Here is a 27,845-nt window from a genome sequence, read left to right as displayed (position 1 = left end):
TACCTGGAAAAGTACTACAATCTTGGGAAAGATGTGAAACCATTTGTCAGAAGAAGGGACAGTGGTCCTGTCGTTGAAAAAATCCGAGAAATGCAGAAGTTCCTCGGGTTGGAGGTGACAGGGAAGGCGGACTCGGACACCCTGGCGATGATGCGCAGGCCCAGGTGTGGCGTTCCTGACGTCGGTGACTTCACCACCTTCCCTGGCATGCCCAAGTGGAGGAAAACTCACCTTACTTACAGGTAACGGGTCCACAAAGGTTTTCACATAATAACGACATTTTTAAAATTATGACCACAGGAGAAAATAATAACCCATTCCATTTTTTTCTTAAAGAATTATGAATTATACACCAGATTTGCCAAGAGATGCTGTTGATTCCGCCATTGAGAAAGCTCTGAATGTCTGGAAGGAGGTGACTCCACTTACTTTCTCCAGGACTGATGAAGGAGAGGCTGACATAAAGATTTCTTTTGCAGTTAGAGGTAGAGGAACAAAAACAAATAAAACATGAAACGCATCCATTTAGCTGCCGTTGTTGAGGGAGCGGAAGGGCGAGGGATGTTCCAAAGAGATCCTAATTACCTATATTTCCAATAAAAACATTTTCTCTGTTAGATCATGGAGACTTTAACCCTTTTGATGGATGAGGGCGTGCTCTGGCTCATGCCTACCCACCTGGGCCTGCATTTATGGAGATGTTCACTTTGACAATGATGAAATATTGACGGAGGATAGACCAGGTGGGGCACATACCTCTCTGGATGGTCTCAAGAGTATTGTCTAACGCTATCCAAAAATAGTGTGGTTATTTAGAATGAGCAGTAAATGTAATATCCTAATAAGTACGATGTGTGATTGTTTGAGTGGTAACAACCAGAAGCACTGTTATTTCAATCATGATTGAAGAACATTTTCTGATGTCTGCATTTCTTTCTTCACTCCCAGCAAGCACAATCTGGAGGCATCTTTCCATCTTACTTCCACAGCTCAGGATGCCGTAGAGGTTTTATGATGGGCATTTCACAATGTTTTTCATTATTTTTAACTAGAAATGATAAAGGTAGAATGAACTGCATTGAATCACTTCCAACCTAAAATGCGACCTTGGGTTTCTTCTTTTCTTTCTATTTGTCTCTTTTTCTCTTAAAAAGATTATGAAAAATGCCAGAAAATAAAGGAAATTGTTAAGTCATCTATTTAAGTAAGCATGTAACTATCTTCAGTGTAGGAGTTTTTTTTTTTTCTAAATTAGTTCTGAAAGATTTTACTAGATTTAAATGCAATGACTAAAGTTAGCTACACTTTATTTATTTTGAACAGCTTCTGAAGTTTGCAAACACACAATTGAAACATTTGATATTTTCAAGATTGTTTGGATTTCTAATGCAAATGCAAAGAGCATCTTTACTGAGGGTACAAACTTGTGCTGCAAGAAATGATCTTGTCCTTTTCGAACAACTATTCTTCTCTGCATAATTACTTGGAGCCTAGGTTAAATAATTTGTACCGTTAATTTCAAAAAAATTTATATAAAGAAAAACTGAATTCAGCTGTGTTTGGGCTGTAGAAACTGTTATTGGCCATATTTCTGTTTTAAATATTGTACCTATCCCATGGTACCAACTACTGGAAAGGTTTTTAACCCTCAAAAATTATTTGATTATTTTGAAAAGGAGGAAAAACATCTCAGGCTAAAACCCCACAGGAAATGAGCAGTTTTTGTTGCGTAAGAGTTTGAGGAATAACATAAATCCTCCGTGATTAATTTCAACTGAGGCTACAACTGGCACATGTTACTAAATTCGAACAATAACCGACTTTGTATTTGTAGAGACAATGAGGAGTTCTATGTATTGACATGGTAGTCTTGTACCTCCAAAAAAAAAAAATCTTTTGTGTATTTTTACCATGTTTTACCAATGTTTACCATTGTCACTATGGATGAAGTGACCAGGCTTCCCTGTCCAAAGAGAGACCTAGGAATATGGTGAAAAACTCTCTGATTATATTGACTTCAAGTCAACCTTGAAAAATAATTAAATTTCTATGAAGTAGGGAATATACCAATCAACGAACCAGTTCACAAATGAGGAGATGCCATGAGGTTCTGAAGACAGCCATACAACTGGCATGTGTTCTTCTTACACATGTTTAAAGGACTAACAGCTGTTAGATTCTGAACTTTTATGATTTTTCAAATAGGAATCAATTTATTTATCATCGCTGCTCATGAACTTGGTCATTCCCTGGGTCTCTTTCACTCGGCTGACCCTAACACTCTGATGTACTCCTTCTATAACCTGCTCACAGACCCAGCCAGCTTCCGCCTTTCTCAAGATGATGTGGATGGCATCCAGTTCCTGTACGGTGAGTGATGCTGGAAACAATGCCTGTTCATTCCTGATGTTTTTTTAGGAAAGTATTACAATGACGGTCTTCAGGAAAGCTTTAAAATGCTCTGTGACATTTCATCTCAAAGCACCCTGAGAATGTTTGGGTGGCTATTGTCATCACATTTCTCCTTCTGTTTGCACCCCACATCTGTTCCCTTCAGGACCTCCCCCTGTTTCCCCTAATGACCCCGTGGTGCCCACAGAATCTGCCTCTAGGACTGGGGACACCAGCCGCATGCGACCTCACTTTGTCCTTCAACTCAATCAGCACTCTGAGGGGAGAGATCTTATTCTTTAAAGAGAGGTCAAACTAGAAATTACGTTTTCCTATCTATTCTTTTGATGTACAATACTTAGAAAGGAGAACAGAGACTTGGCAGAAATGTTCAAATAAAACGTTTCCTCTACATTTTAACATCATTCAGATCTGGTTCTTGTAGCATTTTAACATCTCTTTAAAATAGTCCAGACAATTTTTTAGCAGACTTTCAAAGGATGATTCTGGGTCACCAGAATGTAAGCTGGATGAAGGCATGGGTTTTATCTGTGTTGTTCACTTGTTGGTCCTCAGGGCCTGGCATATGCAGCGAGACAGTTGAATAAGCAAATGAGCAATTGCTGCATTTAACTATCATAATCCATACCACTGCTTCCAAAGGCACAGGCATCTTAGAAGTAGAACTGTATGTTTGCCTTTACTGGCAAATGCTTCTATTTAAATTAATTAATTTTAGAAAAAGTGATATATGCTCTGGCACAATATTAAAATAGCACCAGAAGACACAGAGTGAAAAAGAAAAATCTCTTTTCATGACTGACTTATGCAGAGTCTCATTCTCCTCATATGTGCTAGCACTATGACCAATCCTTTGTCTCTTTACAGAGACATTCTGTGTGCATACAAACATAAATAGGTATAGTTTTTTCTGCTACTTTTTTCAAAAATATTAATGAGTGCATAATGTACATACCATTTATGGGCTTTTAGAATGATGTAGGGGCCAAGGCCCCAAAATGTGCCACTATGGCATATCAATTATTTAAAATAAAAGAGACAGCCTGGGCAGGAAGGCCACGGAGACCATCTTCTGTCCCCCTGAAAGCAAGAGATAAACATTCAGGTGAAAGGTGCCCTACCTGTGCCAGGAGGTAAAGACATGTCCCTGTCACCACACGTGGGAAATTCAGAGCCGAGAAGGCTGTGTCAACCACTGTCATACTCTTTGCTGATGTGCTATGCCGGCCCAAAGTCTGTTCACAACTCCTTAGTATCTGAAGCTGCCAAAGCTATGTTCTCTTTGTCCTGTCAATGCCCCACAGATTTACAGGCTCTCTGTCTCCAAAGTATAACAATTGCCTGCTTTGGTCATTTCTTCAGGTCTCAGTATCTTATCTATGTGGCCTCTGTGGGCACATAGTAAACTGTGGGGTTTTCCTCCTGTTCATCGTCATTTATTTTCAAGTCCAGCTGGAAGAGTCCCAAGGTAGAGAAGAATTCTCCTTCCCTTCAGTGAATACTACTAAAGCTGAATAATTACACTGCTGTGGGTTTCATTACCCTGGGATAGCAGGAAGGAAGATGGTCCCATACAGACTTCTGAGTCATCATTGACTGAAAAACAGAGAGTATGTTCCTTTACGAACATATCTAAAGCAGAAAGACAATTATAATTAGTTGTTATGTGTTCCAGATATTTTTGGCACAGATCTCACTGGAACTTCAACCTCGAATTTCATTTGATTTCTACATTTTGGCCCTCTCTACCCTCAGACTTGGATGCTGCATATGAAGTGTAAAGCAAAGATATCCTTTTTGTGTTTAAAGGTAAGTACTATATAAGAATTTTAATTTGTTGAAATAGATCTCATTTGCAAAAATTTCACCAAGACATGAATTTTCTCCATTAAATTAAATTTTGTATGGTTTATTACTGCAAGACTTAGTCCCGACACTTAAATAACATGTGTACAAAGAAAATTGTAAGTTTTACTTTAAAATACTCAACAAGACCTAAATAATAGATGCTATCCCATGTTCATGAATAGAAAATAGTAATAATGTAATATAGTAGTTATATAGTCAATATAGTAAGAATGTCAACTTACCTATAGATACAAAGAATTTTCCATTTAAATGCCAAAATATTTTTCATGGAACTTGGCAAACTAGTTCTATAACTTATGTGGGAGGGCAAAAGCCAAGAATAGGCAGGATACTCCTGGAGAAGAATAAGATGAGGAGGAAGGTCTTGCGTCGCAGCACTTGGGTGGATGAGATAAGGCAGTGTCAGAACAAGGATGGGTGCAGTAGCTAATGGGACTTGCCAGGCCTTTGTGCTCCGTGTCAGATTTGTCAATTGCTGTTTCCACTTCCTCCACAGTTACTACACTCTTTGAGCTGCTGTTAGTTCTTGAGTCAGTTTTGCTAACATATTTTTCTGGGAATTTATCAGCTCTGTCCGTTTTCAAATCAACTGGTATGAAAGTCTCTGAGTGTTATTTCATCATTTTAATCATTGCTGAAGTTTTGTTCTCTTTGTCCTTCCTAATACTAAATCTTTGTGCCTCTCTCTTTACCAATCTCTGGGACAACAGGATATGTAACAATATTATTCATCCTCTCAAAGAACAAACTCTCAGTTTTGTTAATCCTCTCTATTGTATTTTTATTTTTTATTTAATTAGTTTTTGTCCCCATCATTATTGCCCAGATCTGTGCTGCCGTTGAATTTATTGCTGTTTTTTTATAGCTTAAACTTGGTCCTTTACTTGTAGCCCTTTCTTCTTTTCTGTTATAAACATTTATGCCTGTAAATAACCTTTTCTTCTCAGCTTTTGCTTCATTCCTACAAGTTTTGGTATTTTTGATGTTGTTCATTTTTAAGTTTTTAAAAAATTTCCATTACTAATTTTTCCCTTGACTCTTAAGTTTCTGGGAGTATTTTTAAATGTCAAACTGTGTGAGGATTTTTCAAAATTAGATATTTCTGACAATCTAATTTTTATGAGGAGTCATTGAAATATTGTGAAGTTGCATTGGATATTGTAAAGGGTTCTATAATTCTGAAATATTGCTATCATCCATGATTTATCTTGTACTACTTTATCCTAGCAATGTGCCAGGCAGTGTACTCGTTAGTAGAGGTCAAACCAAAAGAGAGTCATATTCTAGAGAGGGCAGCAGAGATGAAGCCAAGAGTGTTCCGTCCAGTAAGAGCTGGGATTGAGGGAAGCCAGATGCTGTGGGAGCACAGAGGAAGAGCCCAAGACATGAACCCAGAGCTCGGCAAAGACCCTTGGAGGAGATTATATTTAGGATGCATGTTGAAGGAGAAGAACTTTGCTGTATGGGCAGGGTCTAAGTGTAGAAAAGGACTTCAAAGCAGAAGGAGCTGTCTATACCAAGGGGTGACTGCATCTGGAGCTGCTCAGACAGGTACACATCACTCAATTCAGATGAAGCAAGAGAGATACACAACATATGGGCATTTTAGATTCGTTAATCTTGCAATGATACAAGAGGGGATTCGGGGTTGGCATGGAGGGCAGATGTGATGAAATAGAAGCAGAGACACTGACGGGATTCCACTGTCCTGATTCACTGAAATTTGGGTGGCTTCCTAAGGTATCCTGATGAAGCACAGCCTGGACTAGTGACCATAAGATACCCAAGAGAACGTGTCCAATAAGTAATTCACTTAGTGATGCAAAGTTTACAAGAGAATTCCAAGTTAGAAACTTAGATTAAGACGTCACCAGCAACTGTAAGAGACAGCCAGGACCAGTCATAGTAACTATAAACTACAATAAACTCTAGTATTTATAGACAACATAAGATCCAGAAAGGACAGAGACCAGAGTCACTCACCTATTCATTCACTCATTCGGGGAATATTTGTTAAATACTAGCTATCACCTGGGGATTGTGTTAGTGGTTGGAATTAAAACCAAGGCTTCCTATTTTCCACAAAAATGTACAAAAATATTTTTAAACTTTTGTCTTCACTAAAATTTCTTGGCTTTCTTTTTTTCCATAAGAAATCAGTTCTGGGCCATCAGAGAAACTTGAGGTACAAACGGGTTATCCAAAAGGCATCCACAGCCTGGGTTTTCCTCCAACCATAAGGAAAATTGATGTAGCCGTTTTTGACAAGGAAAAGAAGAAAACATACTTCTTTGTAGGAGACAAATACTGGCAGTACGATATGTTTGGGATGGCTTTGTATGGAGTTTCATTAAGGAAATTATTTTCTTTCTTTCTTTAAGGATATCCTCCACTCCCACCCTCTAACTTGCTCTAACTTCCAACTTTCTGATTATGGAGAAGATAACTGACAGTTACTTGAATTCTCAGATATAATAAAGCACTGTCTGAATGGCTGGGCCCTGGGTCCTAAATCCAGATACCAGAAGACATCAGGAGAAGGTACCTGAGGTACAGACAACAGGCCACCAGAGGAATCCCAGATGTATCAGGCTGTAGAGACAAGGTCTACAGGGCAGGTGTGATAGATAACTGGAAGATTTTTAGCCAAATGATTAATTCACTTTGCATCTAATGTGTGCAGTCCTCATGTATTTGTGGTGGAAGGGCACTGGGGTCTGTGTCGATGCTTAGAAAATTGACCTAAGACATACATATATGGAACCTCCGTGGAACAGCATGATACTCATCTCCCTGGAGGAAATGTTGGTTTCTGTGCTAAGCCTACAGTCCAGGAAAGTCATACATTTTTGTAGTCATAAAAATGTTTAATGCTAGTTTCCCCTACTTGAGAATGATCTGGGATTCCACACTGGAGCAGTAACATATCATACCATCGTATGTAATGGAGCCTCTGCACGAGGTTGAGCTGTACTTCTTTCACTTGGTACAGATTTGATGAAAACAGCCAGTCCATGGAGCAAGGCTTCCCCAGACTAATCGTGGATGACTTTCAGGGGTTGAGCCAATGGTTGATGCTATATTTCAGGAGTTTGGTAAGGAGGCACTCCTTTCGTTGCCATTGGGGATACTCAGGAGCATTTTATGGAATCAAAATAATGTGGAGAATCAAAGCAATGTTCAAATCATCAGTCCTATAGCCTTTTTCCTCTAAATTTCTGAACATTTTAACTTTCTAATTTGTGCGAATTGAGTTGAAATTTTATTTATTCCTGAATAGTTTCCAAGTCTCTCTGTTTCATACCTGAACATAAAATCAAAGGGTACTTCCTCACATCATAGCTGTTATTACTCAGGTCACTGTGTTGGTGTAAAAATGCTACCAGATGTGAACTAGGGTTACTATTGGTGGGTTATCATTTTCCTCTCTCATCCTCTTGCTTGTTCTTTCCCATCCTATCCCAGGGGGGTCTGTTGCAGTCTGCAATTGCCTGCATTAAATAATTCATGTGTAAATAAATAGTAGTCTTCCCATGTGTTCAAAATAGACAAAATTTGATTCCTAGTAACGAGCAAATGGGAGGGTAACATTTGTGCTCATTCTGAAGAAATTTTGCCAGGAGATGCCAGAACTTGACATTCATAATGCTAAGGAGACTCGTGATCTTACTGCTAAGATACCTTGACTTTAGTGTGCACAGAGCTTGAAATGGACCTCCAGTGCTTTGTATTGTTGACCTTAATGTCCTGGGTCCAATTGCCTCCCAAGCTGCACTTGAGGACTGAGTAGAGGAGTATTTAAAATACCATTGAGAAAATAAAATAAAATAAAATAAAATAAAATAAAATAAAATAAAATAAAATAAAATAAAATAAAATAAAATACCATTGAGGGCAGCCCAGGTGGCTCAGCAGTTTAGCGCTGCCTGCAACCCGGGATGTGATCCTGGAGACCCGGGACCAAGTCCCACCTCGGGCTCCCTGCATAGAGCCTGCTTCTCCTTCTGCCTGTGTCTCTGTGTCTCTGTCTCTCTGTCTCTCTCTCTGAATAAATAAATAAAATCTTTTAAAAAAATAAAATAAAATACCATCAAATTTTATCAGTTTGGAGGTAGTATAATCTAATGTTTTAGAGCACTGGCTTTGAAGTCAGATGAGATGGAGTTCTCCCTCCATGTTTCATTAGAGATGTTACCTTGGGGAAACTGCAAAATCTCCCTAATTCTCATCTTTGTCCTCATTAGTGACATCTCACACTTTTCCAGTAAGGATATAAGAGATGCACAGAGTAACCACTTCTTAAATGCCATTCATTATTATCATTCTTATTCTGAGTTATGCATGTTGTGAAATTGATTTGCTTGAAAATGTCTCATTATTTTCCTCATCTATATTTATAGGATTTTTCTATTTCTTCAGAGGATCGTTACAGTTTGAGTTTGACCCTAATGCCAAGGTGGTGACACATAAATTGAAGAGTAACAACTGGTTATATTGTTAGATGAGAAATGAAGGAAATAGATTCAAATGAATATAATAAGTATTCACCTAATTCATTATAAGTTAAAATGATGAACTTTTCCTTCCTGTGCAGTGGCCAAAGAAGATGAGTCTTGTAGACAATTTCCTGTGTCACGGAACACTTATCTGGACCACTTCACTTGCCGTTAGGTTATATTGAATAGAAGTGGGAGGCATTCATCTGCACTAGTCAGAGAATGTATCTCCATGGGTGTTTTATTTGCTATTTAATAAAGATTTTTATTTTTGGCCTGTTCCTTCTTTCTAGAGTAATTCATTTTAAATATAATGACCACAGTGTGGACTGAGCACTTAACAGATGTTCTGCTAGTGGGTATAGTGGGAACACACACTCTGTGGATGGAGCATTTGACTGTCATGTACCCTCTTCCATTCTCTCCAGCAGTATGATGTTTATTTTTGCCCCCAAATATTGTAAAAATTCTTTGCACACCTAAGGAAGAAAGAGCTTAGTCAACATAGTCTTGTAAGACTGGGTCTGGACAAAGTTGAGAAGTAGAAGATTCTAGAATAGTGGAGCTTAAAAAGCTAGCAAATCAGCTAGTGCACATTATCATTTACCGATGAGATAGCAAAACTAGCTTGGAACCCAGTTGTCTTTTTTTTTAACCCAAATATTATTCCAGTGATGCTCTGTGACTTCCCTGGAGACCAAATTTCTCATATCCTCCTTCTTCTTTTATTAAAATATTCTCTTGTTCCCATTTTATGGCTGGAAATAGTGATAATAGTGTCTGTGGACATGCCAACTGTATGACAGGTGTATCATCACTAAGTTGTATGCCTCACACCATACCAGGTACCCCACAGAGACTTGTTCATTCTTTTACTGATTCACTTAAATGACAGACACTGTCTTGAATACAGTGCATGGGAGAGTGAGGAAAACTCATTGAACCCAAACTCTGAATTCTGTCTGGTGGGAGTAAGAAGTAAAAAACACAAGGAACACAAATTAATAGATAATTATAAACTATAAAGATGCTATTGAAGAAATGACACAATGGTAAGGGAGGTTAAATAATGTTGGGGGTAAAAGGAAGTTACCAGCTGGAGTCTGGTTGTTCAAAATTGTCTCCCCAAGATAATAATGAAAGCAGGGGGGAAGCATCTAAATTCAGCAAGCCAGACCAGGTGGATGGGAGGAGACACACCATTCTAGGAAGAGAACATGTAAAATAATGTCAAGGCTCAGAGGGGGAAAAATCCTGGCGTGTTCAAGGAACTAAGAGAAAGTGTGTGCCTGAGCTATGTGTTGGAGGGTGGATATGGAGTAAGAAGGCATTAGACAGGTAGTCCAATCATATCCAGTGAATTAAAGAACTTTATCTTATTTTAAGTGCATTATGGATTTGTTGAAAGAATTTCTAAGCAGTAAAGCAACACAAGCCAGTAAGTATGTTGAATGACCACTTTGACTAGAGAGAATTGGAAGGAAGTAATGTTAGAAGTTGGAGGACAGGTTAAAGGATGCTTATAGGTGATGGGAGATCGGGATACAAGATGAACTTGAGATTTAACATCATTCAGATTCAGTGGTCAGCTGATTGGGAGGGCAAGGAAGGTGTTCAGAACAACGGCTGGGTTTCCAGTGTGAGCTGGAGTAGCTGTGCCTCTAAGGTAGTTTTGTGGGAGATGGTTTAGAGCGAGGAAGAACCATCTCATTCTTCAAATTTAGAAATTCCTGTGAGGTAACCAAGTGAAGTCATCAACAGGCCATTTGATAAAGGAAGATGGAGTCCAGCACACAGGACATGAAGCTGTGGGAGACGGGGGGATGTGTTGAAGTCATGGGAATAGGTAAGGGTAGATGGAGAGGCTGCAGGTTAAAGAGGCTGTTGAAGGACTGAATCCTATGGCACGAATGTCACTCAGGCTGGCAAAAATAGCTCTCATGTCTCTGTGGATAAAACTAAAAGCCCATCATGGTGTTCTGATGGGATTTCTACTCCAGGTTGTCCCACTTCAAGACCCAGCAGATGAAACAGCCACCCCTTGAGCTGTGTTCTTTGCCATGCAGAGGGAAAGGGTAATTGGTATGTTTCTCACTGCCTCCTAAAACTCCATGGGGATAGAGCAAACATCCTTCTGTCTACAGGTCATTGGCCAAAGAAAATGTGCTTTGCCTCATGTAATGCCAAAGATACACAAATGCTACCCTGTCATGAGCCTGAGTGGAGTCAGAAATATTTAGCAATCATAACCACAAGTCATAACCACAAAGGATTTTTCCTTACAAAAATATGTACATTTAAATTTTTTCTGCAAGTACTTTACATTAGATTTTTTGAGTTGGAAGTACATATAAATGGCCCAAAGTCCAAAGGAAGAAAACATGATTTAGTCAAAAGTTTTTCTCCTCCCACTACCCAGCTGTATTTCCCAGCAGTAAGCAGTTCTAATTCCCATGAATCTGTCCATCTGGTCTATGCATTTATAAGCATCTCTGCGAAGTCTTGTTTTACCCCAAAGGGTAACCAATACTGTTTTGATTTTGAAAACAGTAATGTAATGAACATCATTTTACATATATCATTTCACAGATGCAAATGTACCTGCTGAAAAGCTTTAGCACTGAGCAGTGAGGTTGGAGGAAGCAGGGCTGGAAAAGCAACTCATTAGATCAGATCACATGGGCTCCACTGGGAGCCATCCCGACAATGGCAGTGTGGGCGCAGACATAGTGGCAGAAATCTGACAGCAGTGTCCCAAGATGATTTGGCTGTAGAGTGATTAGTTAGGTGGCTCATGGACTAACAGGAAACATCTTACAGCAGTTTCCAAGATTTTCCTCTCTGCTGTTTAGGCTCTGCACTCAGAATGATGGTTTTAGCCTAGAGGCTAGATGTTCTCATGGTGGTGTGGAAGCTGCAGTTTTTACCTTCTTCAGCATATTATCTCTATCCACCAAATACAGTTGTGCTCTCCTCCGATTGAGCTTTGTTCACAGGACACACTGAGCCAACCACCATGGGAAGGTGAGAGGACTCCACGACTGGTTTAGACCAGTGAAGGTGGGGAGTGCTTAATCCCAATCTCATCATCCTGCCGCCAGCAAGTATGGGTGGACAGAGCAGATGTAGAAACAGCAACGGGGTAGACAGAGCGGATGTAGAAACAGCAACATCAGTGTTTTCCACCTCGAATAATGTGAGGTAAGAAAGTGCAAAGGGTGCACAATCTCAAGGAAATGTTGGCAAAGAAAGTGCTCCCAGAAATGTTTTCTCGTATGTTTCCAGGCTAATGAATGCCTTTATTTGGTTGAGGGCTAAGGAAAACATAGAGTTTCAATATGTAGGCCCTATACAAGGTGCTTTATATGTGCAATTCAGGAGATCTTCCTAAGAGCTGTAGTAAATAGTAATGCCTAGCTATCGCAGAACTTTGTCTCAGAAGGATAGACTTTCCCAGGATCAGTAATGGCAAACAGTCCAAGATTCACTCCAGAACTCTGTGGCTTCAAACATCTTGCTCTTCCTGAGGCTAGATCAACAGACCATAAATCACCCCAATCTAGCTTAAATTTGTCTCCATTATGTGCTAATGTCATTGCTTTTATTTATTTATTTATTTTTTATTGGTGTTCAATTTACTAACATACAGAATAACCCCCAGTGCCCGTCACCCATTCACTCCCACCCCCCGCCCTCCTCCCCTTCCAACACCCCTAGTTCGTTTCCCAGAGTTAGCTGTCTTTACGTTCTGTCTCCCTTTCTGATATTTCCCACACATTTCTTCCCCCTTCCCTTATATTCCCTTTCACTATTATTTATATTCCCCAAATGAATGAGAACATATAATGTTTGTCCTTCTCCGACTGGCTTACTTCACTCAGCATAATACCCTCCAGTTCCATCCACGTTGAAGCAAATGGTGGGTATTTGTCATTTCTAATAGCTGAGTAATATTCCATTGTATACATAAACCACATCTTCTTTAGAGGGAACCCTCATACACTGTTGGTGGGAATGTGAACTGGTGCAGCCACTCTGGAAAACTGTGTGGAGGTTCCTCAAACAGTTAAAAATATACCTGCCCTACGACCCAGCAATTGCACTGCTGGGGATTTACCCCAAAGATACAGATGCAGTGAAACGCCGGGACACCTGCACCCCGATGTTTATAGCAGGAATGTCATTGCTTTTAAAGGACAAAAGTTCACTGAGATTGTGGTTCTCTGAGATAGCTGCAGACCTCCAACGTGTTCCTGATTCTGCACACTTTAGCGTGACAAAACAGCTCAGGGCAATTAGCACAGAGACAAAAATAGATTCTGACTCGCTCTCATAATTGGTAGGGAAGTGTTGGGCTCATGGCACTTGGTGCGTGCTTAGAGACCTTAGGCTCAGCAATATTGAGTGGACTCCTTTAGGTTCTTGAAGACAGGAGAAATCTGACTCTGCAGTTCTATCATTCCCTTAACATACGAGCCCTTCCTGGACGTGTTACTTCTTCCTCCTTCCCTAGTTCAGATAACAGCACCACCTTCTTCCTACTTCATCTTATAATCTCATTCAACTTTGACTTGTAATTTGGCTCACAGGCTACAATCCCTCAGTTACCATACCCTCTAAAGTCTGCCTGTGCCATGGGTGGAGAGAGCACAGTACACTTCAGCTGGAGAGTGGCAGTGTGGACAGGGGGAACTCACAATTCAGTCTTCACAACTTCACAACGCTGGTGCTCACATTCCCCACCTCCCAGCGCTCTCACCCTCTTTACCTGCAGAAAACCAGTCATCTCTCAATGCCTGCATCATTGTCCATCTTGTCTCTGATATCCTCCTACTCAAAATTAACTTCTGATAGGGATTTGGTAAGTCTTGGAATCAATATAAGTGTAGCCAATTTCTTAGAGCAAGAAAGTGTTTCAGATGCAGATGCTGATGAGGAGATTGAACCCGGGGGACAAAACACACATCCAAAGGGGTATAACGCTGTGCCTGGTCATAATGTAGACAAGCAAATGAGGTTTGAGGATGGGTCAGTGGAGATCTCAGCAGGTAGGAGGAATACTGAGCAGCACAATCAAGGTAAGCAATACTAGGAAATCCAAGCAAGAGATAGATTTGGACCCCACATCAGGACAAGACCAGTTTGGGATCAGTTGGTGCAGATTCCCAGTGGAGGTAAAGTGGATGTTTTAGTGATTCCTACCTGTGGTCAATTTTGGTTCAGGCAATTGTAAGAAGTATGCCTTCACCTAGAGGAAAGGATTGAATGATTCCAGCTTTGGGGGGACAGGACTGCTGAGGTTGCAAACAGTTTGGAACTGTCAATAAATAGCCATATAATGGTGGGAATGAGATGGAAAGAAATTAAGTGAATACAACCTGAGTGAACTTGGAAGTTGATTTTCCCCATCTCCAGATGAGACTGCAGCCCAGCCAGAGCCTTAGGATTTTATGCAAGAACCCCATAAGCCATAGCCAGATTCTTGTGCCACGAAAACTAAAATAATAAACTAAAACAAATCATGTATTAATCTACTAAGTTTGTGGTAATTTTGAAATCAGCAACATGTACTAACATGGTGAACCATCCCCCAAGGAAACCAGGCCTGATTGCTCTGCTCGTGGAGGGAGGCGTGAGCGGTCCACTGCTGCTGGAGGCTGGATGGCGGTTCTACCTTCTCACTCCTGCGCTCCCTGGGTAACCTCCTCACATAACAGAGATGCGGGAGGTCGCGCAGAGCAAGACTAGGGGAAAGGACTAGGCTCTGCTCTGCCAGCATTTACAATCTCCAGGGGGACAAAGAAGCGAGTGGTCTGGCTGACTTGGGACCAAGTGCTGCGGCCATAGTGGGGGTAGCTCATAGAGCTGTGGGATCATCAAGAAGGGGCTCCATCCCAACATCCAGGACTGAAGTCAGTGGAAGCCACCAAGGGAGACAACCACATAAGTGAAAAATCCAAGAGCAAGAATTGAGGAGGCCTCTGGAGGGAGTGGCCCAGGAGGAGGGAAAGGAGAGGTTAGGGAAATGTCTAGACCTTGTGCCCCAAAGCAGGGCTTCTCACACCACCTGCAGTAAAGAATCAGTGTCTTAAATTTTTTTTTAATTTATTTTTTTTATTGGAGTTCAATTTGCCAACATATAGCATAACACCCAGTGCTCATCCCGCCAAGTGCCCCCCTCAGTGCCCATCACCCAGTCACCCCAACCCCCCGCCCACTTCCCCTTCCACTACCCCTTGTTCATTTCCCAGAGTTAGGTGTCTCTCATGTTTTGTCACCCTCACTGATGTTTTCACTCATTTTCTTTCCTTTCCCTTTATTCTGTTTCACTAATTTTTATATTCCCCAAATGAATGAGACCATATAATGTTTGTCCTTTTCCAATTGACTTATTTCATTCAGTGTCTTAAATTTTCAATAGATGACAGACCAATATATTTGTAAAATAGAGTAAAAGGAATTACGAGGGAAACGAAATGACCAAGATTTTACAAGGGCCCAATTTTTACCTTACATGCTTCACTAGACCCAGATTGCTGTGAAACTGCAAGGAGAGCTTCCAGATGTTTCTCCTTTTCTGTACTTATGACAGAATAATGACCAGCATTCTTGGGCCAGCAGGAGCAACACTGAGTACACTGACCTGTACCAGTCAAGACAGGCAGCAGAGAGACGGGAATCTCTGGGGTGTCTCCTGCCAGAAGCACTGTCTGGGTGCAGCCAGCACGCAGACTCCTGACAGTCAGCTGTGGAAATGGCTGGTGCACGTGACTGAATGGTTACCACTGAGTCCCCAGCACCCTGATTGTTAACTCCCAGGTGGCTAATCTGACAGAGACGGTGGGCTCCCAGCGACTGCAGCAAAGCAGGCTGGGGAGACCTGGAGGAACAGATGGAGAAGCTAACTCTCGCTTTCTGCCACATCTTCATGGTACTCTATTACCCGGTGCTGAGCAAATACTAAGCACTACTACTGAGTGTAGTAGTACACTCAGTACTACTTACTGACACTGAACCCTCTCCTAGTTCAGTTTCATGGACTTGATTAAAAACATAAGCAGAAGCTTAAACAAACCACAAAGGCTCTCCCCCGTGCTCTCCAACTGCCTCCTTGCACTTCAGGACCCAGTTTAGGAACTAATTCTCTGGAATGCCCCTCTGGGCTCCCAGATGTGTTGTACATCATGCCCTAGGGTTCCCAATATACTTCTCACACTCCACTCTCACTTCTGCCTCAAATTCATCCCATATCAGGCTGCAACCCTCTAGCGTTATCTGCCACTCTCACCTACTCAAAGACACAATGATTGGCATAAAGCAGGTGGTCAGTAAATGATTGCTGAGTGAATGCAAAAATGAGTTGGTAATCCTGAGGAGGAAAGAATGTTGGACCCTAGAGTAGAGAGTGGGAATTGTCAAGCCACAGGTCTGCAGAGGGAAGGCATCCCCAGGAAGGGAATGGCGTGAGCGATGGCACATGGCCATTACAGGCACATCCTGGTTGGGAATCCGAAGACACCTGGTTAGACTCCAGAAAAGAATAGGTCCTTTTGATGTCTGTTTTGGAGATAACATTTCGAAGCCTTCAATCTGTCAACTTATAATGAAGAGCATGAAATTTTGTTCAATATATGAAACAATTTAATGAAAATCTCCACAAAGTTCATATCACACCTGACCTTATGTTTTTCATGATTCATTTACCACATTCATTCATTTATTCCTTCAATTATCATTCAATCACAGCATCAAATCCATTTTTAAGCAAGCAAAATGTAAATTGGAAAAGAAGGTGCTTAGCTAGGAAGCACACCAAAGTACCCTCTGCTCTGTGCCTGTTCCATTTCTTCAGTAACCTGGTACATGCACATGATTTTAGTATGTGTGCAGGGGAAGGAATGACAAAGCCTCCAAAAGATGTAATCAAGGGAGATTTTCTGGTTGTTTATTGCTATAGAACAAAAAGCCACTCTAAAACATAAGGGCTTGAGAAAACAATCCCTCATGGTTCTGTGTGTTGACTATTTACAGATCTACTGCCCTTGCTCAGGTGCTTATGCGGTTGTGCTCAGGTGATTACTGAGCCTGGGGACATAGACCCGATCTCTCCAAGGCTGGGGTGGAGGGGCAGGCATCTTAAAAAGCGAAGGTCATTTGTTTACCTGCCACAAAGGTAAATAAGGATTTATAGAAACTTGGTTCCTGCAAAGTCAGTAGGAAACACAGCTATTTGGGGGAGAGTCCTCCCTGGAGCATGGACTTGCTAAGTGATAGATCAGTTGATATCTGAAGCTGATTCATAAATGTATCAGAAAGCATTCCTAATAAGATTAAAGGGGGTGGAATTGCACTGCCATTAGCAAAACCACAAGTTTGATTATGCAAGATGTGTGACTTGGGCCACAGTTTATCTCTCTTGGAAATGTGCCATTTTAGTCATTTTTAAAAAGATTTTATTTATTTATTCATGAGAGACCCAGAGAGAAGCAGAGACATAAGTAGAGGGAGAAACAGGCTCCCTGCAGGGAGTCCAATATGGGACTCGATCACAGGACCCTAGGATCACACCCTGAGCCAAAGGCAGATGCTTAACTCATGAGCCAACCACTCAGCACTCAATTGCTAAACCCCCCATTTTAGCAATTATTCTTAGAACTGTATTCAACTTATGGTGGTGATGATCATGATGCAGGAACATCTGACCACATGGCTGTTTCTTGGGCAAGGCTCCCAAGTTTTTAGAGGAGATAATTCCAAACGTAGTTTATGATGTGGATTCAGCTAAAAATACTTTTTGTTTGTCTCACTGAAGAAACAGGAGTCACATTTCTTTTAAGAAGTTGAAATCTACTTCGAATGATCTCATCCATCCCTCAATCACTTCCCAGCCATTTTCTTTCAAGAAAACAACTGAGCATTTCTGGATCTGTTTTCCCCCCTGTCATGTGACAGCATTTCATTAAGTTATATTCTAGCAGATCTCTTTCAGTTCTAGAAAGAATCAGCATTTATTGAGCAACGTATTTCAATGGACGAGCATTGATACAAACACATGATTCCACTTAATTACCCCAAAAACATTTCTGGGAAATATTATTCTGATTTTCCCTATTCTCCAGTAAAGGAACCAATCTCTCTGGTTGAGAGATCAACCAGCCAAGTCCCACTGATGGGTATCAAAACTGATAAAATCATATTCAATAATGACCTATCTTCTATCTATCTATCCATCTATGTTTCCTCCACAACTCATTCAAAAGCCAAGATGTTGGATGTTCCCTGGTGTGTACTTAAAGCTTGGTTTTCTATTTTGGGGCCCAGAGACCTGAGCCCCAGACTGTCCCCCACGACGTGGTGGCTGCACAATCTCAGGCACGTCTCCTAATTCCTGTGGGGAGCTAGTTCCCTTATATCAAATAAGACTAATGCTATCTGCCCTAAATGCTCTATAGGGTTGTTGCAAAGACAAATTTAAGCTCATTCTGTGAAAGGGGTGAAGCCCTACATGTCAAATACTGTTCTTTTCCTCTGGTGCACATTTGACCAAGAGTTAACTAATTAAAGAAAAGCCACAGGTCAAACTATTTGGCCTTGAAATAAATGAGGACCAAGGCATGAGGAACCTAGAAAAATAAAAATGCAATGCATAGGAACTGTGTAGGTTTTGTATCATGTGAAAATTCCTCTTCATCCAAAGCAGAGGCATGTTCAGCAAAATAGAACATAATTTATTTCATAATCTAAACCTGATTCACAGATAAAGGATTTGAAGGCAGGAAATCAACACACATTAGAGACACACAAGCAAGCAAGTCATAGTCTGGATTGCAGCATGAGTAAGATCAGAGCCCCGTGCAGGGGTGGGGGGTGAAGGGAGTCAGGTCCTCACTCGTCCTGGCTCGGCCACACCACAGCATTTAGGTTCAAACTCCTTTGGGAAGAGCATACTTAAGAGAGAAGTTTGGCTCATGTGAGGGCTGCACTCTCTGTGACTGGTGCCATAACCCAGAACATCTTACTGATTATTTCATAAATTACACCAAAGAGGAGCCATTCCTGGCATGCAAACAAATGAAGTGTGGAGTCCAGGCTGAAAGGAACTGACCTTGGTGGGGCATACCAATCCTGAAGTAGGGGCATTTCACTTGAAGCATCCCCTCAACATCCATGCCTGCTCTAAGATATTTTAAGTAATTATTCTCCCCAAAGTAAAATAAGAGTGAAAAAACAGAATCTAATCATATAGTCAAATATTTTTGCAAATTGAGCCTGAAACAAGCATCCCTTTCATGTGTCCCCCATGTGGTTAGCCTTATGGATCACATCCTTACCTTCAGCCGTGGCCATGGCAGGAGTGACTATAAACTCTCCTTGGGGGAAAAAGAAAGATGTGATGAAGGGAAGAAAGACAGAGCAATAGTGTGAAGAGGAAGTGTGATTCCAGAAAGTTTCTTTTAGGATTCAAGGGGACAGGAATGTGGCAGGGAAGAAGGAGAAGAAAGTCCTTTGAAAAGATTGATGAGTCCGGTGGCAGACCTGGAGATCACTGACTAGAGGAGGAAGTAGCGGGGCAGGTGAAATGGCAGCCATGGAATCTTCTGTGGGGTTGGCAGTTTGGGCATCCCTGTCCTTGTGTGGTTGCCCCGGAGGGGGGCTGAGGCTTCTGATCTCAGGTGAGTGTGCATGGGTGGCCCAGGGGACCATGGGACGTGCAAGAACCACTGGATGGCACCACTCCCCATTCAGAAAAACCAGATCTGGACAGTGGTCCAAACAGAAACATCAGATTCTGTTCCAACACAGCATGGGAAGGTGGGCGGGTAGTCAGGGGTCAATTGATGGAAAGTGCTACGAGGAAGCGTCAAAGTTAAGGGGAGACCAGCTTGGCAGGATCGCTGCCGAGTCAGAGCAGCGTGATGAGACCCTGAGAGATATCAAGGGTGTAGTTAGTTTCCCTTTAAACAGACTTGGCGAGGTTCCCGTCATCACTGGCCGGGGCAGGGCCCGAAATCGATGGGGCCCACCATAATGTCAGGGTCACTGCTTGGAGAGTAGAGATTTATAAAGCCCACGGAACTCTGTGAAATCAAATTGCCTTGGAAGGAAAGGAGAGAGACACCTGCCAAAGAGGGAGGAGCGAAGAACCCAGCATGAATATCCCGTCCACTTTGCCCATCCAAGTCATGGTCTCAGGGAAGGCTGAGCGCCTGAGAGAAGGGAGAAGCCACTGGGCTAGAGCCCTGAGGCCCACAGACGTTCCTGCCTAGAACAGAGATGCTAATCATGTTTCCATTGACATCAATGATTAGAAGGAGGTTACATTTTTAAAGGATTGCATTCTAAAAAGAAGACAAACAAGTTCAATGTGGGGTATGGAGATCTGGCAAACATCCAGGAGGAGGAATGAAGGCTAAGGAAGGTCAGGAAACACAGGGACACCTCGCCTGCCCGCTCACCCGGCGCCCCCAGGGAGATCAGTGTCTCCATCTTCTCCAAAACCGTGGCACTTTGTACCAATCTCCACAGCATCAAACTCTGCTGACCCACCTCTCCTTCGCCCGCTTGGTGGCTGAGGCATAGAAGGTACTATGCGCTCATCTGTGGAATGGAGAAATAGGATGTGAAAGAGTAAGTAATCATCGTCCAGTCCCACACATGCCCCAAACCTGCTCCATCCCCAGGAGCAGTTGATGGCAGAAAGGGGAACTCAGCCAAGGGACTTGCAGACACGGCTCTACCTGGGACCTCCTCACAGCTGTCCATCTGTGTCCCAGGAACAGGCAAAGTGGGATTGAAATCTAGAGATGCTAACATCCACCCTATGTAATCAGCTTTCTCATCAACAATGTCACTTCAAGCTGATTTGTGATTTAAGCAGTGCATGATTGCTATAAAAACAAATTATATCAAGAAGCTTAAAGGCAGAAGGAGAGGTGCCTAGGTGGCCCAGTTGGTTGAGCATCTGACTTTTAGGTTCAGCTCAAGTCATGATTTCAGGGTCTTTGGATCTAGCCCCACATCGGGCTCCCTGCTCAGGGTGGAGTTTGCATCTCTCTCTTCCCCTCTGCCCTGCTTATTTTTTCTCTCTCTCTCTCAAATAAATAAATAAATAAATAAATAAATAAATAAATAAATAAAATCTTAAAAAAATAAAAGTCCATGGACTGTTCTGTAAGCTGTACATTATAGTGTAAATAGTAAGGGTCTTTCTTAAGATATCACAGAATTAATAGAAGACAATTGTGAAAGATGAGGTGTATCTTTTTGTTGATGTCCTGTTTGATCACAATCATAAGATTGTGAAGACAAAAAGATTAAAGATTAATCTACCTTATATTACAGTTTTTGAAAGTTGAGGCCACATGTTGCAGATAAAGAGGATGTGAGTCCTCTTGTCAGAGGTGAATCAGATAGCCTTTGTTTTTCTGGGGCTGCAAGGACCCTACATAAAGGGGAGACTACAGCCGAAACCCTGGAGCAGCAAGAGGGAGGGAGCCGCAGGACGCCCTGGGCAGAGAAGAAAAATGAAGCTCAGCATGTCCAGCCTTCTGCTGCTGCTGCTGCTGCTCTGGGACATAGGGTCCCCTAGCTTCCCATGGACTTTAGGGACACAGGGGCAGGATATGGAGATGGTCCAGGGCTGATTTTCACATGCCACCAACACAGGAGCATTACATTCTCATTTTTCCAAGGTCAAGGAGTAGAAGCTCAAGCAAGTGTGGGATGCATTCTAGGGTCAGTACTTTGTCTGAAACAGATCCCTTCATTAAAAAAAAAAAAAAAAATCTACTTACCTGTCTATAGACTTTCCTTCAGAAGATGGAGGTAGAGAGAGTGTCCTGACTGCCTTCACACCGACGCCCAACAAAGCTAGACTTTGCCACCACGCCAACAGTAAGCCTATGAAATCACTCCTTTTGCAGACACATTTTTTTCCTTTGTACTAAATCTTCAAGACAAAAGAATTTCTCTGTCACCACAGTGAATTCCTAAAGATTTTCAGGAAAAAATAAGAAGGATTTCACATCCTGTGTTTCAATATCTTTCTCTTTATCAGAACTACCTACAGAAGTACTACAACTTGAAGACTGGAACCAACAAATCTGTGAGGCAGAGGAACGACAGCTTAGTGGCTGAGAAGCTAAAGCAAATGCAGGCGTTCTTTGGCCTGAAGGTGACTGGAAAGGTCAACACGGACACCCTGAATCTGATGAAGCAGTCCAGATGTGGGTGCCCGATGTGGCTCAGTACGTCCTCACTGATGGGAGCCAATGGGACCACACACATCAGGTAAGCAGACTGAGCGGCAGACAGAGATGCTATTTCCCATCAGAGCCGTGAGCCATGTGAGCCGTGAGACACATGGGAATGTGTCTCTGTGTTCTTTGATTTTTAAGGATTGAAAATTACACACCAGATTTGCCGAGAGCAGAAGTAGACAGTGCCATTGAGAAAGTCGGGCAGCCCGGGTGGCTCAGCAGTTTAGTGCTGCCTTCAGCCCAGGGCCTGATCCTGGAGTCCTGGGATCGAGTCCCACATCGGGCTCCCTGCATGGAGCCTGCTTCTCCCTCTGCCTGTGTCTCTGCCCCCCCACCCCGTGAGTGTGTCTCTCATGAATAAATAAATAAAATCTTTAAAAAAAAAAAAAAAAAAAGAGAAAGTCTTTCAGCTCTGGAGTAACGCCTCTCCCCTGACCTTCACCAAGGTCTTTGATGGTCAAGTGGACATAATGATTTCCTTGGTCTGGGGAGGTAAGCTCTTCTTGTCTCCTAAAACCATCCTAAACGTCACCTGAATGTCACCGCTGCTCCCACACCTGCTCAGCTGCACCAAGGACAGAGTGTTCCTAACGGGCTGTTGATTTTATGGGCCAAAGGGAGGCCTCTTGGATGAAGAAGGCCTTTGGGCCACTTGTAACTGTCCTCGCACCTCCTGGGGAAGTTATGTAGAAATGGGGATTTGCCTTTGCCTTGCTGTTTGTCACAGATCACAGAGACAACTCCTCCTTCAGTGGATTTCAAAACCATCTCCTTCATGCTTTCCCACCAAGAGACATTGGAGGAGATGTTCATTTTGATAAGGAAAAACATGGACCAATGATTTCAGAAGTGAGTCCACAAATTCCTCCAATTTTTCCCTTTCATGGGTCAAAGTTTTATCTGAAAGGATGCTTTAGTAAAATGAGCCAATGTTGTGATCAGCCTTAAATACCTTAATAAACATAAGTTTTTATTAAAACTATAATTGCTTAGAAAGGTAATGGTAACTCCTTTGTGTCCATTTATTTAAAAATGTAAGGGAATATTATTTCTGCAAGTAATTTTTACCAACAAAATATGTTACTCTAAAAATGCTACCATGTTTTACTTATTTATTTATTTTTACATTTTTTTAAGATTTAAATTCAATTTGTCAACATATATTATAACACCCCGTGCTCATTCCCTCAAGTGCCCTCCTCAAGTGCCTGTCACCCAGTTACCCCAACCCCCCACCCAACTCCCCTTCTGCAACCCTTTGTTCATTTCCCAGAGTTAGGAGTCTCTCATGCTTTGTCTTCCTCTCTAATTTTTCCTACTCAGTTCCCCTCCTTTCCCTTATAGTCCCTTTCACTATCTCTTATATTCCCCATATGAGTGAAACAATATGATGATTGTCCTTCTCCAATTGACTTACTTCACTCAGCATAATACCCTCCAGTTTCATCCACGTGGAAGCAAATGGAGTGTATTCGTCTTTTCTGGTGGCTGAGTAATATTCCATTGACCACATCTTCTTTATCCATTCATCTGTTGAAGGACACTGTGGCTCCTTCCACAGTTCGGCTATTGTGGACATTGCTGCTGTGAACATTGGGATGCAGGTGTCCTGGAATTTCACTACGTCAGTATCTTGGGGCAAATACGCAGTAGTGCAATTGCTGGGTTGTAGGGTAGCTCTATTTTTGCTAGGATGTTTTAAATCATATCGTTGAATATATAATTACACACTAAAATTTTAAAATGGTTATTTTTGGTAAAGTGTTCTTGAGGAATTTTTCTTGATACTTTCCTATATTATCTACATTTGCACAACTGGGCATAATATAATATTTATGAGCAGGAAAAAATAATAAAATGTTAATAGAATACTATTATTCCTCCAGAATATAATACTTCCTACCTTATGTTCTGATATTTATTGATCAAGGGGATTTTTCTTTGTTGGCTGACTTCATCCAAGAATTATATAGCCCAATCTCAGAGATTCATACTTTAATTAGCCTAACTAGAATTATGAAGGCCCTCTCGTGTCTTTGATTAAACATACACACACATATACACCCCATGCAGACAGACCACCAAAAACACACCACAGTTGCACAAAGTCAACAGTAAAGCATCTGTAGTTTTGATACTTATATTCCTTCTTGGGCTCCTCAAAACTGTATTCCAGTAATTGCAAACTTGTTTTGTTCATCTTTTAAGACTCCAACTTATATCATGTTGCAGCACATGAAGTGGGCCATTCCCTTAGACTGTTGCATGATAATGACATTGGTTCTTGATGTTCCCCAGATACATCTACTTTGGAGATGTCCTACTGTCTCAGAAGGACATTGATGCCCCCCGGCACTCTATGGTGAGTGAGCACAAAGGAAAGCACCTTAGACCAGTGATTCAGGGTCTCTATGTGGGTTTCTGATAAAGAGCTACTAGCTGTGTCCTTTTAAAAAGAGACTTCATTCTAAGTGCTTTTGTGTTAACATCATTACCAACTTCTCTTGACTTCAGAACCTTTATTTGTGCTTTAGTACATTCCAAAAATCCCATCCAGCCAAGACAACCACAAGTACCACAAGCCTGTGATAGCAAGTTAACATTTGATGCTATAGCCAAAATTTGTGGAGAATTATTCTACTTTAAAAACAGGTTAAAAAAAAAAAATTACCATGAACACTGACTTATGTTTTTAAGGTGTTCTGATATTTTGTTGAATGTTCTATAGGTTTCTTTAGTAATATATTTTTAATTTGTAATTTTAATTAATAGCACATTTGCATTAAATGATTTATTCTACAAAAGTTTTTATCACAGATAAGCGTTGGCTCAGCTGGAAGAACATGTGACTCTCAATCTCAAGGCCATGAGTTTAAGCCCCACATTGGGTGTAGAAATTACTTTTAAAAAGGAATGAAAATATGTGTATCACAGATAAGTCATTCATTCACTAGAAAGTTCATGGAGTAAAAGGCATCGTACGGCCCCCACCCTACCACTAGCATACACACAAATATGTGAGTTAGGCAGAAAGAATTTTCCTTTTTGAAGAACAGAGACTTGTCAGTAGTGGAGCAATAATTGGTCTTCCAATTCCTTTCACATCTCATGTCTAGGATGAGAAACATCAGTGAGTTAGAACAAATCAGATCTTTCTGAACACCACTGCTCAAAGCAGATGTCTACACTATGCCTAGGGTGATGTAGGCTATTGCCCAGGAAGGAACACCCGGCTCAGTGTGCTCCTGAGGCAGGCGAGCTCAGTGGCTGAGAGCTGTCTACGGGGACTGTGTGCCAAAGCTGCAGGAGACTTTGACGGTGGGGGCAAGGGATGTGGCATGGACAGTGTCTGCTAAGGGGTTGACAAGAAGGACCCTTCCCCGTACATATGCCCTCTGGTCCTTCCCAAGGCTGGTGGCTTGCTATAGGCTTCCATTTGGTCTCCGTGGTCTTAGAAACACTCTGAAAACCCCTGAAATGGAAGAGTCTGGTTGGAGCAGTCTCTTACACCTCCGTTATCCTTGCTTGCTTCCATCGATGATTTCTGTGAGATGAACTATCTTGTAGGTAAAGGACCCCGAATATCAGATGCGGCCCTTCTGTGAGTGTTACACTCGTGTCCAGGGAGAAGGAATGCTGGAAATCAACCACAGCTTTGCTGCAGCCAAGATATTTCCCTTTCTTTTAAATCAGGTTCTTCCTATGCACAAGTGCCTCCTACAAGATAGCAGAACGCAGTGTCATCGCCGACTTCTGGAAATCACTGTTAAATGCAGTTGGCACTGCTTATGGGGATGTTAACAGAGATCAAGTCTTTTTTTTTTTTTTTAAGGTATAGCTTCTGGGTTTTTTTGATCAATGTTTCTATGAGTTACATTTTTCATCGGGTTCTTTGGTTGAAAATTAACTGGGCCGATCAAATAAGTCAAGAATCTCAAAACAGATCTAACACATATACAGTGAAAATCAGGGGAATTTCTATACACATGATGTCTTAAACTGCCTTTTTGTGAGATGGTGACATGAAGTAATGTAGATACCATAGCTTCATGATGTAAAGATGAATCAACATGCTGGAGGAGCTCCGCAAATAAGAACCCAGGCCAGACAAGAGCTGAGAGGTGCCGCCCAGTGAGAGGAACTACTCCTCACCTGTGTGTGTGGCCTGGCTGCCCCTGCAGCACCACATGGACCCCCACACACTCCCTGCGCAGCTGGGGAAGGGAGCCATTCTGGAGAGGTGCCCAGCTCTGGGGCTCTCCACCTGGAAATAAAACTCTCCACCCACCTCTCATGAATGCAAGTCTGGAGGGAAGCCTGCCTACTGTCCTCCAGAGTCCCAGGCTAAGTTTTCTATTGGTTCTTTGGTTGACAGGTAGTAAATATTGGGCCTTTAACGGGGAGCAGATGCTGCAAGGATATCCCAGGGACATCCACTTCTCCTTGGGCTTCCCGCAGAGGGTAAAGAAAATCAACGCTGCTGTTCACGAGGATGATACTAGGAAAACGTACTTCTTTGTTGCCAATGAGTATTGGAGGTAACTACAGACCCTTGGAAGTCAGATCAGATCACTCCGTGGAAGGAGAGTTGCCTTTTAAAATTCCAATTGAATTTTTGGAAATTCTTGCGGCATCTGGGTGTCTCAGGTCATGATCTCAGGGTCGTAGGATCCAGGGCCACATCGTCAGGCTCCCTGCTCAGCCAGGAATCTGCTTCTTCCTCTCCCTCTGCCCCTCCCCACCCCCTGCTCATACTCTCTCTCCCTATTTCTCTTTCCTTTTCTCTCTCTCTCTAAGTAAATAAAATCTATGAAATTATTCTCAAACTGTGTGGAACCTCCAACCTCCCTTGGTGAATGGTGCCAGAGCAAGCATCCACTAGTTCCCTACCTGTTATCACCACACTACACCTGTCCTTGGAAGACAAGGGATTTATAGGATGGCATTTAAAAGGGAGATAAAAAGCAGAAGCATCCAAAGGGAAATTTCTTCCCCACAGTGGGCAGATAGGGCAGACAGTGGAGTCAGAATTTGAATCATATTTTTAGAATTGATGTCACTCTGGGGATGGTCTACTCGGTTCCAGTCTCCCATAACCCTGTTGAACTGGGACCCTCCAGTTAAAAGCTCCCATTATTTTCATACCAGCAATGTATCTACTCATAACTGTTTAAAGCAGTCATTGGTTTTCTACAAAATGAAAATAAAGGTACCCCCATCTCTCAGATTTATAGCAAAGATTGAATGAATCGGTACACGCAACCCACTCAGAACAGTGACTTCACACTTAGTGTTGAGTGTGATTTATTGTTATTATATTAATCACACATTCAGATTTTCCTATTAATTTTTTTACAAGGTGTGATGAAAACACACGGTCTATGGATACAGGTTTTCCCAAAGGGATAGCTCATGGGTTTCCTAGAATTGGCAAAAAAGTTGATGCTCTCTTCCAAGAGGGAGGTAAAGGCCATCCAGTTTCTCCATTTTGCTGCCATAGAAATGACACATGGACTGTTCCTTAGATCTGAGAGCGAATTGCATGTGTAAAAATGTATATTTTTTCAAGAGTCCATGTGTAAAATCATTGTTTATTTGTCTAACATAATCATTATCTCTCATTTTATTTCTAGGATTTTTCTATTTCTTTCATGGAAAAAGGCAATACAAATTTGATCCTAAAAAGAAACAAATTTTGACCCTCTTGAAAACCAACAGCTGGTTCAAATGTAGAAATAAATGATGACTGACTATCACAAAGGAGAAAAGAAAAAAATACTTCTAATCAACCTGGGAGAGATGCTTTTCT

General features: G+C 41.8%; 2 pseudogenes; both read left to right on the top strand.

The window, feature by feature from the left end:
• The first annotated feature begins 1 nt into the window (after position 1).
• On the top strand, positions 2–27,845 carry LOC144304595 (stromelysin-1-like; annotated as a pseudogene).
• Positions 21,314–26,062, top strand: LOC144311592 (interstitial collagenase-like; annotated as a pseudogene).

This window comes from Canis aureus, chromosome 3, assembly GCF_053574225.1.
Source record: "Canis aureus isolate CA01 chromosome 3, VMU_Caureus_v.1.0, whole genome shotgun sequence".
Taxonomy (NCBI): Eukaryota; Metazoa; Chordata; class Mammalia; order Carnivora; family Canidae; genus Canis; species Canis aureus.
The sequence above is the reverse complement of the archived record's forward strand: the minus strand, read 5'-3'. Positions and strand labels throughout refer to the sequence as shown.